Raw genomic sequence first — 14227 nt, 5'->3', positions numbered from 1 at the left:
GGTTAACTTAAAAGAATGGAGACACAGGAGCTAGGGAGGACCTCGAGGGGACGAAGCAGCGGCGGCACCACAGGATGCCAAAACAGCCGCGCTGAGAACCCACGAGGCCGAAAGCTCTGGGCAGAAAAGGGAAGATACTAGAAGGTGAAGGTATCCCAGCCCACTAAAGGTGAGGTCTTTGGAGGCCCCAAGCCGGGGCCCGCGCGTCATTCCTACCTCAGCCGAGTCACACTCCCGCTCACACTCGCCTTCACCCCACAACCGCGCCCAGCAACGCTCACTTCCGGCCCCTGACGTTAGGGGGGTGGGGCCCCCACTTCCGGTGACGGAGGCTGGAGTCTGACCGAGCGAGGCGCGGGCTGTGCCGAGGGACTCCTCGGCTCTCCCACCTCTGCCCCACACCTCGGGCCGTCGTCCTCTGGCCCCCGGAATGACCGTGGCCTTGCGTGGGTGGAACTTGCGCTGCCCTGCCGGGCTCTGGGTGTGGCCATCTTAGAAAGGAGAACGAGTGCTGAGACGTGGGCGCTCGAGGAGGGGCGGGACTCGTTAGGGGTCGATCGATGGATACTGGTGAGAACGAAGCCTTGTTTGTGGAAGTTGTCCAGAGAGAAAGATAATTTAGATTTTGACTGGAAGGAAGAGGAAAATTGAAAAGGAGATAAGCAGACACAACAGGCCTCTCTCCCCCCCACCCCAACCCCCCAAAACGAATCACCAAGTACAGGAATCTAGTTGTTTTTGTTTAGCACGTGTTTTAGGTAGAATTTCAAACCTCAAAAGTTGATAATGGTTTACCTGAGAATGCGTGGTAGGATGGATGCCCTAGTCAGATTAAAGCGATTTTTAGAGTTGAGGAGAGAGCTCGAGGTAAAAAGGGCCAGAAAGTTATAATTTGATAGTGGAAAACGAAACATATACTGTGAGCCTTTGTTCTGGAAACTGTGATACCCCCCCCAAAAAAAGGTGCAAGGGATGGTTCTTGCCTCCAAGGTGCTAGGAAAATAGGCCCCAAAGTGAAAGGTTAAATGGTAGTGTAACAGATGCCAAAAAAGTTGTTGAGACTGTAAATTCATATTAGGAGGAAATCAGTGGGGCCCAGAGTCACCTGGGGAAGGCTTTGAGAAAAAGGACGTGTGGCCTTTGAAGATTAGACAGAAAAAAGGAAGAGATTGACACTACAGGTAGATCTGGTAATAATAGTTTTCAAAACCAAGAAGTAAAAGATGTGATATGACAAATTTTTGTATTGCCCAAGGTAGGCAGTCTGGGAGCTCAGTCTGGGTGCTGAAATATTGGGGGTTTTAGAACATTTCAGTGGTTTCTGGAGCCTAAATATGATTTAGGAGAACTGAACCTGACAGCACGAACTTAATGTGGCTTCAGTGAAAAGGGTCGTGGGACATTTTATCTTTACATGAATAATATGTAAACATTGTTATTGGGGTTTTTTGTTTTTCTTCGTCCGCACCACGCAGCTTGCAGGATCTTAGTTTCCTGCCCGGGGATGGAACCCAAGCACCCTGCACTGGAAACGCAGAGTCTTGACCACTGGGACCGCCAGGGAAGTCCTGTTTTTTGTTTAATTATCATCCCTTGGGCTGAATAGAGTGTGCTTCACAGCCTTTGGTTCATATTAAGACCCTAAAAAGAAATGTGTTGATGCAAGCAGAGCCCAAGCCTGCTTGTTGCAGGCTACTGTTTTTTTTTTTTTTAAATAAATTTATTTATTTTTGGCTGCATTGGGTCTTAATTGCTGCACGCAGGCTTTAGTGGCGTCAAGCGGGGTATACTCTTCTTTGCAGTGCATGGCCTTTGTCATTGCAGTGACTTCTCTTGTTGTGGAGCACGGGCTCTAGGCACGCGGGTTTCAGTAGTTGTGGCACGTGGGCTCTAGAGTACAGGCTCAGTAGTTGTGGCACACAGGCTTAGTTACTCCGTGGCATGTGGGATGTTCCCAGACCAGGGCTCGAACCCATGTCCCCTGCATTGGCAGGCGGATTGTTAACCACTGTGCCACCAGGGAAGCCCAGCTACTGGATAATCTTTTAGAAATTCCTTGCCAATGTGATTGAAAATGCTTATTTACTTCTCTAACGTTAGTGAGTTGATTTGTGTTAAATATGTTTACGTTCTTTTTTCAAGTTTCCTACTGACATTTTAAAATTGATATTATGAAATTTCATATATGTAAAAATATGTCAAACAATATATACATATCTTTAATGTTAAAAACATAAGTTCTTTGGCGTATTTATTACCAATGCATTTCCCAATTTGTCATAAGCTCTTCAATTAGTATGCTTTGTGATATAAAAAATTCAAAAATTTTATTCAGTCAATTCAATCTTCTTTTGTAATTGCTTTTATTGTTTAAATGATCCTCCCACCAGAGACCAGATGATTATTCCAGATTGTTTTTTAAAAGATTCTAGTTTGCATATTCTGGAAGTTTGAAGTATTATTGTTGTTGTTATTGTATTTTATTTATAAATTTATTTATTTATTTTTGGTTACGTTGGGTCTTCATTGCTGTGTGTGAGCTTTCTCTGGTTGCTGTGAGCCGGGGGTGCTCTTCGTTGCGTTGCATGGTCTCCTCGTTGCGGTGGCTTCTCTTGTTGCAGAGCATGGGCTCTAGGGGGGTGGGCTTCAGTAGTTGGGGCACATGGGCTTAGTAGTTGTGGCTCATGGGCTCTAGAGCGCAGGCTCAGTAGTTGTGGCTCACGGGCTTAGTGGCTCCACGGCATGTGGGATCTTCCTGGACCAGGGCTCGAACCCGTGTCCCCTGCACTGGCAGGCGGATTCTTAACCACTGTGCCACCAGGGAAGCCCGATTTTTCAGGCTTTAAATTGAGGTAATCTGGTGAAATTGTTGACACTGTTTCTGTGACCCATCTGAACTTTTCATTCAGATACCTGCAGGTTGAAATTTCTGGGGAAGAAAGAGCTAAGAGCTTGAGAGGACAGGGAGTGGGTACCAAACCAGAATCCAAAGTCAGGCTTCAGTGCATTCAGTAATGCCTTGTCAGGGTGACAGGATCCTCAACTGATAAAGTCGTTCCATTTAGCACCAGTGAATGAGCCCACTGACTTTCAAACAAACAAAAGAACCAAACCTGTCTTTCAGTGGTGGAGATATTAAAATAAAAATGCATCACACATCTATTCTTTCTTTTCTTAAATGCTTTGTTCATATTCCTTTCCAACCCAGAAAGTTCCTGCTTTATCTGATATCCCTGCTGAGCTTTCTTTCAGACTGATATTCCAGCCAGGTTGAATGTATTTGAAAAGGAAAAAAAAAAAAAAAAAAAAGAGAGACCAAGGCATTTACACAGGGTCATTCTAAGAGCTAGTTGGGATTAATACCCTAAACTGAATCTGATCTTTGCTGGTTCTATCTCTGGATATGCTTGCATTTATCCCTAAATTATAAATTATATTTTTAGAGTTATTAGTTAAAAATAAAGATTGAACTAATGAGTAAAGAGACATCTGTATGCTAATGACTGAAAAAAAAACCCCAACTTTGTTAGAAGATGAGTTTTCTCAGTTTTTAGGACTGAAGGAATCCCAGTATTTCAGATTCTTTAGAGATTTTCAGTGTTTCAGAAAGCCTGATAAAACTTAAACTTTTGCCCATCAGAAGACTAAAACATTAAATTACTTTGTTTTTGGCTTAAATTTTATCAACTAAGTCCTGGTTCCCTCATCTAATTATGATTTCTGATTGGTTGTTAAGTGTATAATTTAAAATAGGAAAATTATTCAATAAATGCAGTTGCAAAATATTTCAAAAAGAGATCTATGGGGGAACATAATAGATGTTCTTATTGGTGAGGTTAGATTGGGAAGTATTGCTGTAGAGCAGGGTGAGGAGTTGGGGCTGGTTACAATTTTTCAGGCAAAGTAGCAGGGAGAGGTGTTCCCACCAGGGAGCCATTGAAACTAAATTTATGTTTAAAAAAGGGTCAGTAATGGGAGTTTGCCAAGAATAGCCAGCAACCCCCACCACAAACACAGGATGATACAGGATAAATGAAAAACCAGTAGTGGGGCCTCCCTGGTGGTGCAGTGGTTGAGAGTCCGCCTGCCGATGCAGGGGACACGAGTTCGTGGCCCGGTCCAGGAGGATCCCGCATGCCGCGGAGCGGCTGGGCCCGTGAGCCATGGCCGCTGAGCCTACGCATCCGGAGCCTGTGCTCCGCAACGGGAGAGGCCACAACAGTGAGGGGCCCACGTACCGCAAAAAACCAAACAAACCAGTAGTGACTTTTTAATTTTTGTCTTTAAATTCATTCTGTGTCCTAATATGTAAATATTATATAGCTGTGTAATCCACATTGCCTGTAATAGTTGCCAGTGTATTTGAGCAATCTGTTCTCTGTGTTTTTCCTTGACTTCTAGGTAATTGCTTTCCCTGGGACTCAGCAACAAATAGCCCCTCATGCCCTTACTGGTGCTGGCATCTAAGATGTAAATTGTAAGTCCAAGTTTGCAAACCATTGTTAGTATCGCTTTGGCAAGGCTTAATGAATAGATAGGTAAGAAAATGGAAACTTCTTAAAAGTTTGTTGAAAAGATGGTAGGATGGCAGAATTACGCTAAGGAAATTTTACCTTCTAAAAATTGTGTAAAGGGCTAGTCTTGTATGGAACAGTTCTAAAATTCCAATAATACTATTCTTCTGATGTTATTTTAAGGAATGTCAAATGTTTAAACCCAAGGGTCATTTTCTTTTTGAAGCCTTCTCCTAACCTCTGCCTAGGATTAAGTTCTTATGTTTTCTTATAACCTCCTTTCCTCCCAGCACTTAAACTGCGTGTCATACCAGTTGTTCTCAGGGTGTGATCTCTAGACCAGCAACATCAGCGTCACTTGGGAACATGAGAAAAATGCAGATTCTTGGGCCTTACTACTGAATCAGAAACTCAGGGGTGAGATGCCCTACAATCTTTGTTTTAATAAGCCCTCCAAGTGATTTTGATACCCACTGAAGTTTGAGAACTGTTGCCTTATATTAACTATAGTTGTCAACATTGTTCCCTCATAATGGATGGAACCCACTCTAGTTCTTTTTTTAAAAAATAAATGTATTTATTTTTATTTATTTTTGGCTGCATTGGGTCTTTCTCTAGTTGTGGCGAGCAGGGGCTTCTCATTGTGGTGGCTTCTCTTGTTGCGGAGCACAGCCTCTAGGTCCGCAGGCTTCATTAGTTGTGGCACGTGGGCTCAGTAGTTGTGACTCGCAGGCTCAGTAGTTGTGGCACACAGGCTTAGTTGCTCTGCAGCATGTGGGATCTTCCCGGACCAGGGCTCAAACCCGTGTCCCCTGCGTTGGCAGGTGGATTCTTAACCACTGTGCCGCCAGAGAAGCCCCTACTATAGTTCTTAACATAGTGTCCCAAACTTAGTAGATACTTGATTATTTGACTTGAGAGCACAGGTATATTTTGTCAGGGGCTGCAGCAACTGTAAGACATCATCTGTCTTGTAAGAGAATACGTGGGAAGAAGAGGCTAAAATATTTGAGGTTGTTTTCTTTCTCTTTTTTATACCACAGCTGCTTGGAAAGCCTGAACAAAAAGGCCCATAAAGTATGGACCAACAAAAGGATAAAAGATGCGGAACCAATGAGATATGTTTTGGTACGTATCTAGGACATGAGTAATGGGCCTTAGCAATTTTTCTCCCATAGTTCATACTGTGAATGTAAGAGTAGAAACCCTAAAACCCGATTTTAGGGACGAAACTTTATAGCCAGAAAGTCTTATTACTGTTACAAAAACATAATTTAAATCACCTTGATAGAACTTTTCTGTGAAGATGAGTGAACCTGGTTACCAAGGGTTTTGAAAGGTTGATTTTTTTTCAGTATAAATATTTAGCCCAGATTACTGAATCTCCATTTACTACACCATGGGTATAAAGTATAGATTCTCCACATTCAGCAGCTTTGATTTTGTATGGGCGTAGGACTAGTACATAGTAAGATCATGCCTATCCTAAAGCATATTATAGTTTAATAGTAATAAATCAGAATGAAAGGAGGTTAAAAGGATACATAAGCCACCTGTTACGGGAGCCTGGGGGAATAGTTAGGACTTTGGGGAGTCTAGGCAAGCTTTGAGGCAATTATTTTTAAACTTTGCTTTTTTTAAAAAGTATTTTTCCATAAGTTAATTTGGTCTTTTTGAAGCTTTGACCAAACGTTATGTTAGAAACCAAAAAAAGTTATTCTATTGTGCTTTTATCCAAGGGACTCAAAACCTCTTAAAGCAAGATTTGAGTAAATCTGGCACCCATGTTTTGAATGATACAACGGCCTAATAAGTGATGACTTATTAGGGTAGTTGACTCGGTTTGTCTGGCTGTTATGCCAGGATGATTATTGTTCCCCCTTTCAAGCTCAAGAGTATCCTGGTTTGGAGGAAAAATTATATGGTCCCCCAGTTAAGACTGCATGCTCTTTTAGGGGAAGATGCCATATAGCTAAAATATGATAAAGGAAGACAGTTTTATCTTTCAGGGCCATTTTTCCTGGGAAACAACCTTTTGTTTTCATATAGTCTGGTGTTAATATACCAAAGTATAATTTAAAAAATTCAAAATATGTGTAAGGTCTTAGTCAAGAGATAAAAGGAAATCTTGTTTATATTCTGTAAAGCTAAGTGAGAAAGTCAGTAGCCCCAACCCCCTCCACTTTGTACCAAATATACTGGAATGTACTAGATGCTAAAAGTGTCTAGTGTTCTCCCTTCTATTTTAGCGGAAGAAAAAAAAAAGATCATTTGAAAAGGATCTAGAAAATACTTAGGTAGGGATAGGACTCCTAAGGGCATAAAATATCCATTTGACTAAAACTTCTTTAAGTCTAAATATACCTGGACTAGGCAGTAAACTAGCAAAACCCCAAACTCATTATTTTAAAAGGATTAGCTAGCTGCAATAAAAATTACAGGTTAAGAGGAACTAATTTTGGCCTGTTTTAAATTGGGTCTTGGTTCAGTTTAAGCACCAAGTATTTGAATATCTCCTAGATGCACAGCACAAGGCTAATGAGGTAGCAAATATAAAGCAGTATGTGATTCTGCCTTCCTTCACGAAGGTTTGTGGTTTGGTTGAGGTCGGAGACAGGGAAGGTTTAAATGAGGTAAGGATTAAGAATTGGACTTAAAAAAAGCTAGAACAGGGATTTGAATAGTTGAAGGGCAAGGGGTGACATTTTGAAACAAACCGAGTGAAAAAGAATAAAACATATTTAACATGGGTGTAAACTGGCTTCTGCAGAGTTAGGAAGGTAGATTTGGAGCCATGTTTCAAACTCAGCTTGTCATAAAAACTATATCCTTTAAGCATGGAAGATTCGTATGGAGAATTGATTGAAGAAGGTTGATATGATGGTCATATAGTAAATGACTTGGAGGTAGGAGAAAAAGGTTGGGGGATAAAGAACCTAACTAAGGAATAGCAGTATAGACCACATGGTGACTGTATTTCCCCTACAAAGAGAAATAGGCAAACCAGCCCTCCAGCCCTTTGGTTGAAAAATGAGGATATGACAACAAGGAAGAATAAAAAACCAAAGGAAGCTTGTCATAGGAAAAATACTCTTCATTTAAATAAATAAAAACATGTTAAGATGCCAACAGTGACAATAGTTGTTACCTAAAACTTGACAGTAAAGATTTCCCCAAAGTTTTAAAAAAAGACTTAATAAATCTTCCATCTACTGGCTCTTTAACCTACAACTTCCCCATCAGTTCTTCTGACCTAAGGATAGAAAGAGAACATTGAGGCAGTGCCATTTTAATTGCAAGCGTTTTTATGGAAGACCTAAGCTTGATGTGCGTTAATAGCATTTCAAATAGAGTTCTAGACAGCTCTTTCTCCAGTCTGATTTAAAGCCATCAGGACTTTCCCTGCATTCTATTGTGAGAGGAAGAGGACTTTGAATAGAAAACGTTTATTTATTTTTTTTTTTGAAAGTGTTTATTTTTAAAGAAGAAAAGCTTGTCTAAGAATCTTTGAAGATTTAGAATACGATGTTAGTGATATTAGTTAAAACTATGTTAATATATATTAAAACTGTGATGTTATAAAAGTTATTCTACCTTTTCTCCAGGACTTATGGTTGTTAGGATGTTTATCATCCATAGTCTCTTTTTTTATGTCTCTTGAATCGCTGTAGAAGATGACCAAAGGAGGAAAGTTAGCTGGAAATCAGAACTAGAGAATTAGTCTAGATAACCAGTTCTAGGAGATTAGAGTTACTTTAACAAAAATAGTTGATGCTACTACATGTCAGGGTAGGAGTTACTGGTTTTGTGCTAGCATCTGTTTTATATAGTTCCTTTGCACCTTCCCTCCCCACTGTGTATCCAGTGGGTAGCTCCACTGAGGGCTCCTCTAGCTCTTGGCTGTGCCCTTGAAGTTTGTGTGGTTGGGGATCCTGCTCATGTATAGTATACTAGCTCTTTCTCCTTTGTAGCTTTAGGAATTGGGGTTTTTTTTCCTTGAAAATCTTACACAGAATTGAGAACCTTGTGTAATCAAGTCCTTGATGGATTAAAGTCCTAAGTGGAGCCTTAGGAAAGGAATGGAAATACTCAGAACCCATGAATACAGCTCTTTTAAAATTTGTAATTGAAGCTTAGGCATCTGCCATGCCTATGATCTAGTGGCCATTCTCCTAAGGTATTAAAGGTATTCCACTCTCTATTCCAATAACTTCTATAGGATGATTTATCTTACCTTTCACAAACCAGCATTTTTGGAGCAAATGTCTTAAGGACAAATGAAGGAGAATGATGTGTGTTATCTAGAAAGAAAGAAATCAGGATGAAGTAACACAAGTACTAAGCATTTTTACATTATTGCAGAGAAGGCTAGCTGGCAGGAGATTTGAGTCTCCCTTCCATAGCTGTTGCTGGGAAGTGACTGCTCTGCCTGGGCCTACATTTCTGCCTCCCTGACATAGGTATGGTCTTGTTACTAGTTTTTGCCAATGGGATGTGAGTAGAAATATTCTCTTCTGGGCTGAGGTGGTTATGAGGTAGCTGTACTTTGTCCATTCTCTTTTTGTGGCAGCTTGGGAAGCCAGGTGTGGGAGGTGACAGTCAAAAGTCAAAGAGCCTCTGTTCTTGAATCACCACTCCTACCAAATACTTGCACTGGATTGTATACAAGGGAACTTCTGTTGTGTTAAATCATGACATTTAACACAGTTTGGACTTTATCTGTTAAAGGGGCTTGCATTGCTCTAACACATACATACATCTTTATTTAATATTAATCTACCTTATGAGGTAGATATTATTCCTTTTATGGATGAGGAAGATGTGTTTGAGAAGTAACTTTCCTTGAGGCCAGAGCAGATAGTTGAACCTAGATCTGACTGAAAAGCTAGTGAATTCTCCAATATAACATGCTGCATCTTAGAGAAAGGATATCACTTGAGATAGGATAGATCCTAACCTTTCAGATTACAAGTAAAAAATTACTTCTATGGAAAGTGACTGGGTATTGGTAAGATAAGAATCTTTTAACTGTTATAAGTGAATTTAGATTTAATTAGACTCCTTTTTACTGGGTTGCCTCTCCAGAGAGAGATTAAATTCTGAGATTTACTCTTGATTGCTTTGGTGAAGGATTTTGTGGGAGTAGTATTAAGACTAATTACTGCAGGGCTTCTGTACTTATTAGCTATAGAGGACTTAGGGTCCAAGCCTTCACTTAGGACTGTGTTCACTGTCTCACCCTTGCTTACCTACATTCCAGACATCAGGGTCAGGAATCTGATTGGCGGCGTCAGAAAATTTTTCACTTGGTTCCAAACTTGGAGAAGTAACCTTTGGAAGATTAAATGGCTCTGAAATAAAGCAGACCAGAAGTTATAGAAGCAGAGTGGAAACTTCTTTTTGTTTTTCATTCCTCATTTGGCTAAGGTGTCCATAGCTATGAGATATGGAGGGTGGGGGGGGGCAATAGAACGCGACTCCACTTATCTGTCCCCCAAATGAAAAACTTGCCGTCATCTATAGCAGTTCTATTGACACAGTTAGCCTCATGTTCTTTGAGCCTTTTGATTGGGACCACATGGCAAGCATTATATTTGCAGTTAGCCATCTTTTTTAGTTTTCTTTGGATTTTTCTAAAAGGAAGAAATTCTTGTTAAATGGCTATTAGGTTTTGCCTGTATTCTACCCTCCATTCCTTTCTGGAAATGCTGAAGACATACCGTGTTCCAACATTAAGAACTTGCAGGTGCTATGTATACTCAGAAGTTGTTGTTTGTTTTTTTTTTTTAATTTCTTTCTTTCTTTATTGATTTTTGGCTGCCTTGGGTCTTCGTTGCTGTGCCCGGACTTTCTCTAGTTGCAGCGAGCGGGGCCTACTCTTCATTGTGGTGCATAGGCTTCTCATTGCGGTGGCTTCTCTTGCTGTAGAGCACGGGCTCTAGGCATGTGGGCTTCAGTAGTTGTGACACGCAGGCTCAGTAGTTGTGGCTTGTGGGCTCTAGAGTGCAGGTTCAGTAGTTATAGCACATGGGCCTAGTTTCTCTGCGGCACGTGGGATCTTCCCGGACCAGGGCTCAAACCTGTGTCCCCTGCATTGGCAGGTGGATTCTTAACCACTGCACCACCAGGGAAGTCCTGTTCTTTTATTTATTTATTTATTTATTTTTGGCTGCGCTGGGTCTTCATTGCTGCGTGCAGGCTTTCTCTGGTTGCTGCGAGCAGGGGCTTCTCTTCATTGTGGTGTGCGGGCTTCTCATTGTGGTGGCTTCTCTTGTTGCGGAGCACGGGCTCTAGGCGTATGGGCTTCATTAGTTGTGGCATGTGGGCTCAGTAGTTGTGGCTCGCGGGCTTAGTTGCTCCGTGGCATGTGGGATCTTCCCGGACCAGGGCTCAAACCCGTGTCCACTGCATTGGCAGGTGGATTCTTAACCACTGCGCCACCAGGGAAGCCCCCTGTTCTTTTTTTTTTAAAGGGTCTTTAACCTTTTATATTCTGAGCTTAGTTTTCTCCCTCCAGTGACTTAAGAGTTATCAGGAAAACTCACCTTTCTACATGATGCCAGGTGGTACTGTAACCTGCTGGCTGACATCCTGTGGTTTGGGTCATAAGGACATATTTCCAAGACTTCTAGCTCCATGAGCCCTAAATAGCAGGAGCCATGAGTTGGCAAAGAAAATACTGACATTTAGGATCAAGTAATTTGACATAGGTCTATTTTCTGTTCTCAGAGAAAGAGTAGTGTGAAAGATATGGGTGTCTCAAGTTTTACCTATGAAAGTTTTGGATAACTAAACAATAGCCTAGCCAGTTAGATAGTAGGATAATAGGACAAATTCACTGCTTATCTGCCTTGGAAGGCCAAAAATTAGTATTTGTACATATCATATTGCTTGTTTTAGATAGTTTTTTTTGCCCTTCATTAGCATGTTAAATAAACAGGTAGGATTCCTTGGAAAACTCACAGTACTGGGGTAAGGTGTAGTTTAACACCATAAGCTTGAGTGCTGGAGAAAGCAGGGGCTGGGGCAGCCGGTTCTTTCACTGTTCAGCGCTGCCCCCTTCCATCTCTCTGCCAAACCTGTCTAAATTAAGCTCTTTTCCAGACAAGGATGCTACTTGTCAGATAGGTCAGCATAGACGCTTTTGGGGAGAGGGATTTAGAAGAATGAACATTACCATACTCAAGTTCAGGCTACTTTATAATTATCTGAGAATGCCCATCCGAAATCTCTCAAGTTGTAGATATTAACACATGAAGACACCTAGAAATGAACTAAGAATACACAGTCTCAAATCTGCCTCATTTTACTACCAATAGGAGGCCTACACTCCCTTATGGCTAGCTGTCTTTAGCATCGCAGACATTCACTTCAAGGACTCCCAAGTTTCCAGGCAACAGCTACAGTTGAGATTTCTGCAAAGCAGAGACAGCACAGTCTGATAAGGGGGAAAAAGATCAAGGCAGACTGCCATAAGCAGTAGGGATAGAAAAGTGCCTAGAATAGCCCATTTCAATTCTACTTTACATCATGCCTAGGGCACAGACAAAGGGCACAGAGCTAGACTGTTAAATGTCAGATTTTCCTGAGGGCATTTAGGTGATTAAGTCTAGGGATTTAAACTCAGGTACCTTTCAGGAACACAAGCCAAGGTGTTTTTTTAAAGCTTACAATGCATATTAATGGTTATGTTAGAGCCGTGAACACTTACTCTGAAGTGAATTGGCTCCCTGAATATAAAGACGCAGTATAATCCAACATTGCATAGCTATCTTTAGATTCTTCTTCTTTTTTTTTAAAATTATTATTGGGGTATAGTTGTTTTATAATGAAGATTCTTAAAGATAATGGAAAAAGAGCTTTAATACCTAAGTGTAGTCTTTAGATAACCTCAAACCCTTATTTTTAGCCAGCAGCCTAGAAAAATTTGAAGTCTGATTGGACTGAAAGGCTGGTCTTAATAAACAAAGAGTGCTTCAGGCATAGGCCTCAAGAATTGGTGCCCTGGGACCGTTCACCTAATTATTGCTAGCTGAATATCCCATGTAGAGAGGCCAACACTATAATGGAGGCCGTTCGGTTTAATGCCATTTGTTAGACTTGGCAAGAGTATTCCAACCTTGATGCTAGCTTGACACTTAAACCTAGTCTGAAGGCTTTTTAGACTGAACTTATTCTTGAAGCAGTGACTTTCAAGAATCCGAAAGGCAGGGTCACTTGAACAGGAGAACAATCCTTCTGTAAGGCAAAACAAGGCAAACAGCTGAAGTGTGACGGGAGGGAAAGCACAGTACCTTTCAGTCAAGTGATGTGAAGCAACTTTCTACTCAATTCCTCTTCTCCCATCATATGTTCTGTGGTTTCTCAGAGGTTTGGAAGTTTTTGATGTCATAGTTCGGTCTTGAGAAGTGGTTCTCAAGCCTGGTTGTGCATGAGAATCACTGAGTAGTTTTAAAGTGACAGAGCCTTTGGCCCCACTCCAGAACTGTTGTATTAGAATCTTCACGAATGGGGTCTGGCTAACTGTGGCTTTAAAAGAGTTCCACAGGGTATTCTGATTTGTAGACAGGTTTACTAGATCCTGCTCTGGGGTAATTAAACTCCCCTTAGAAGGGTTCCTCCAGTTTCCAGCAGGACCTGCCACATAATGTTTCCAGTGAAGTTTCTCTAGAGATTACCTGTTGGCATGATTAGTCTCATCTTTAAACCTGGCCTTTTTCTTTATGGGGTGCCAAATAGAATTCCACAGAAAGCAACATAAGCTCACTACATGCTAAAAAAAATCAAAAATTTATATTTAGCACTCCCAATCCAGGTCTTGAGCCAAATATTTACATATACCATGTCATATAATAACTTGCACAGTTGTATGAGGGATTACTGCCATTGTATAGATTAGGAAACCAGCTCAGTGGTGGTAGATAGCTTAAAGTTACAAAGATAGTAAGTGTTGATTTCATCAGGAATGACTTTTTTTTTAAATAAATAAATTTATTTATTTATTTATTTTTGGCTGTGTTGGGTCTTCGCTTCTGTGCGTGGGCTTTCTCCAGTTGCGGCGAGCGGGGGCCACTCTTCATCGCGGGGCGCAGGCCTCTCACTGTCATGGCCTCTCCCGTGGTGGAGCACAGGCTCCAGACGCGCAGGCTCAGTAGTTGTGGCTCACGGGCCTAGCCACTCCGCGGCACGTGGGATCCTCCCGGACCGGGGCACAAACCCGTGTCCCCTGCACTGGCAGGCGGATTCTTAACCACTGCCACCAGGGAAGCCCCAGGAACGACTTTAAGTATCGGGAATCTGTCAGGCTCATAGTAGTGGATACAAGTTTTCCAGAATTGTCATTTCTGCTTGACAGTTTGTATTTTATCAGTGGCAATAAATACTGTCAGTTGCTTTCTCTGGAAAAAAAAAAAAAAAAAAGCTAGCAAGTGTTTGAGTATCATTATTACTATTCTTTGATGTAATACATGTCAAGCGCTTAAAGTACCTGGTACATAGTAAATAACCAGGTCATCACTTTACATGCAGTAACTTACTTAACACACACAGTACTCCCAAGAGGTAGGAACTATTAATATCATCTCAATTTTACAGACAGAGACACTGGATCAAAGCTGCTAAGTGATAGAGTTGGGATGTGAACTCAAGCTATCTGGCTCTAGAACCTGGGATCCTAGCCTCTAAGTCATAAGGCTCAGTCCACTGTACTCAAC

This window comes from Lipotes vexillifer, unplaced genomic scaffold (genome assembly GCF_000442215.2).
Source record: "Lipotes vexillifer unplaced genomic scaffold, Lipotes_vexillifer_v1.1 scaffold387, whole genome shotgun sequence".
In the NCBI taxonomy this organism is placed as follows: Eukaryota; Metazoa; Chordata; class Mammalia; order Artiodactyla; family Lipotidae; genus Lipotes; species Lipotes vexillifer.
The sequence above is the reverse complement of the archived record's forward strand: the minus strand, read 5'-3'. Positions refer to the sequence as shown.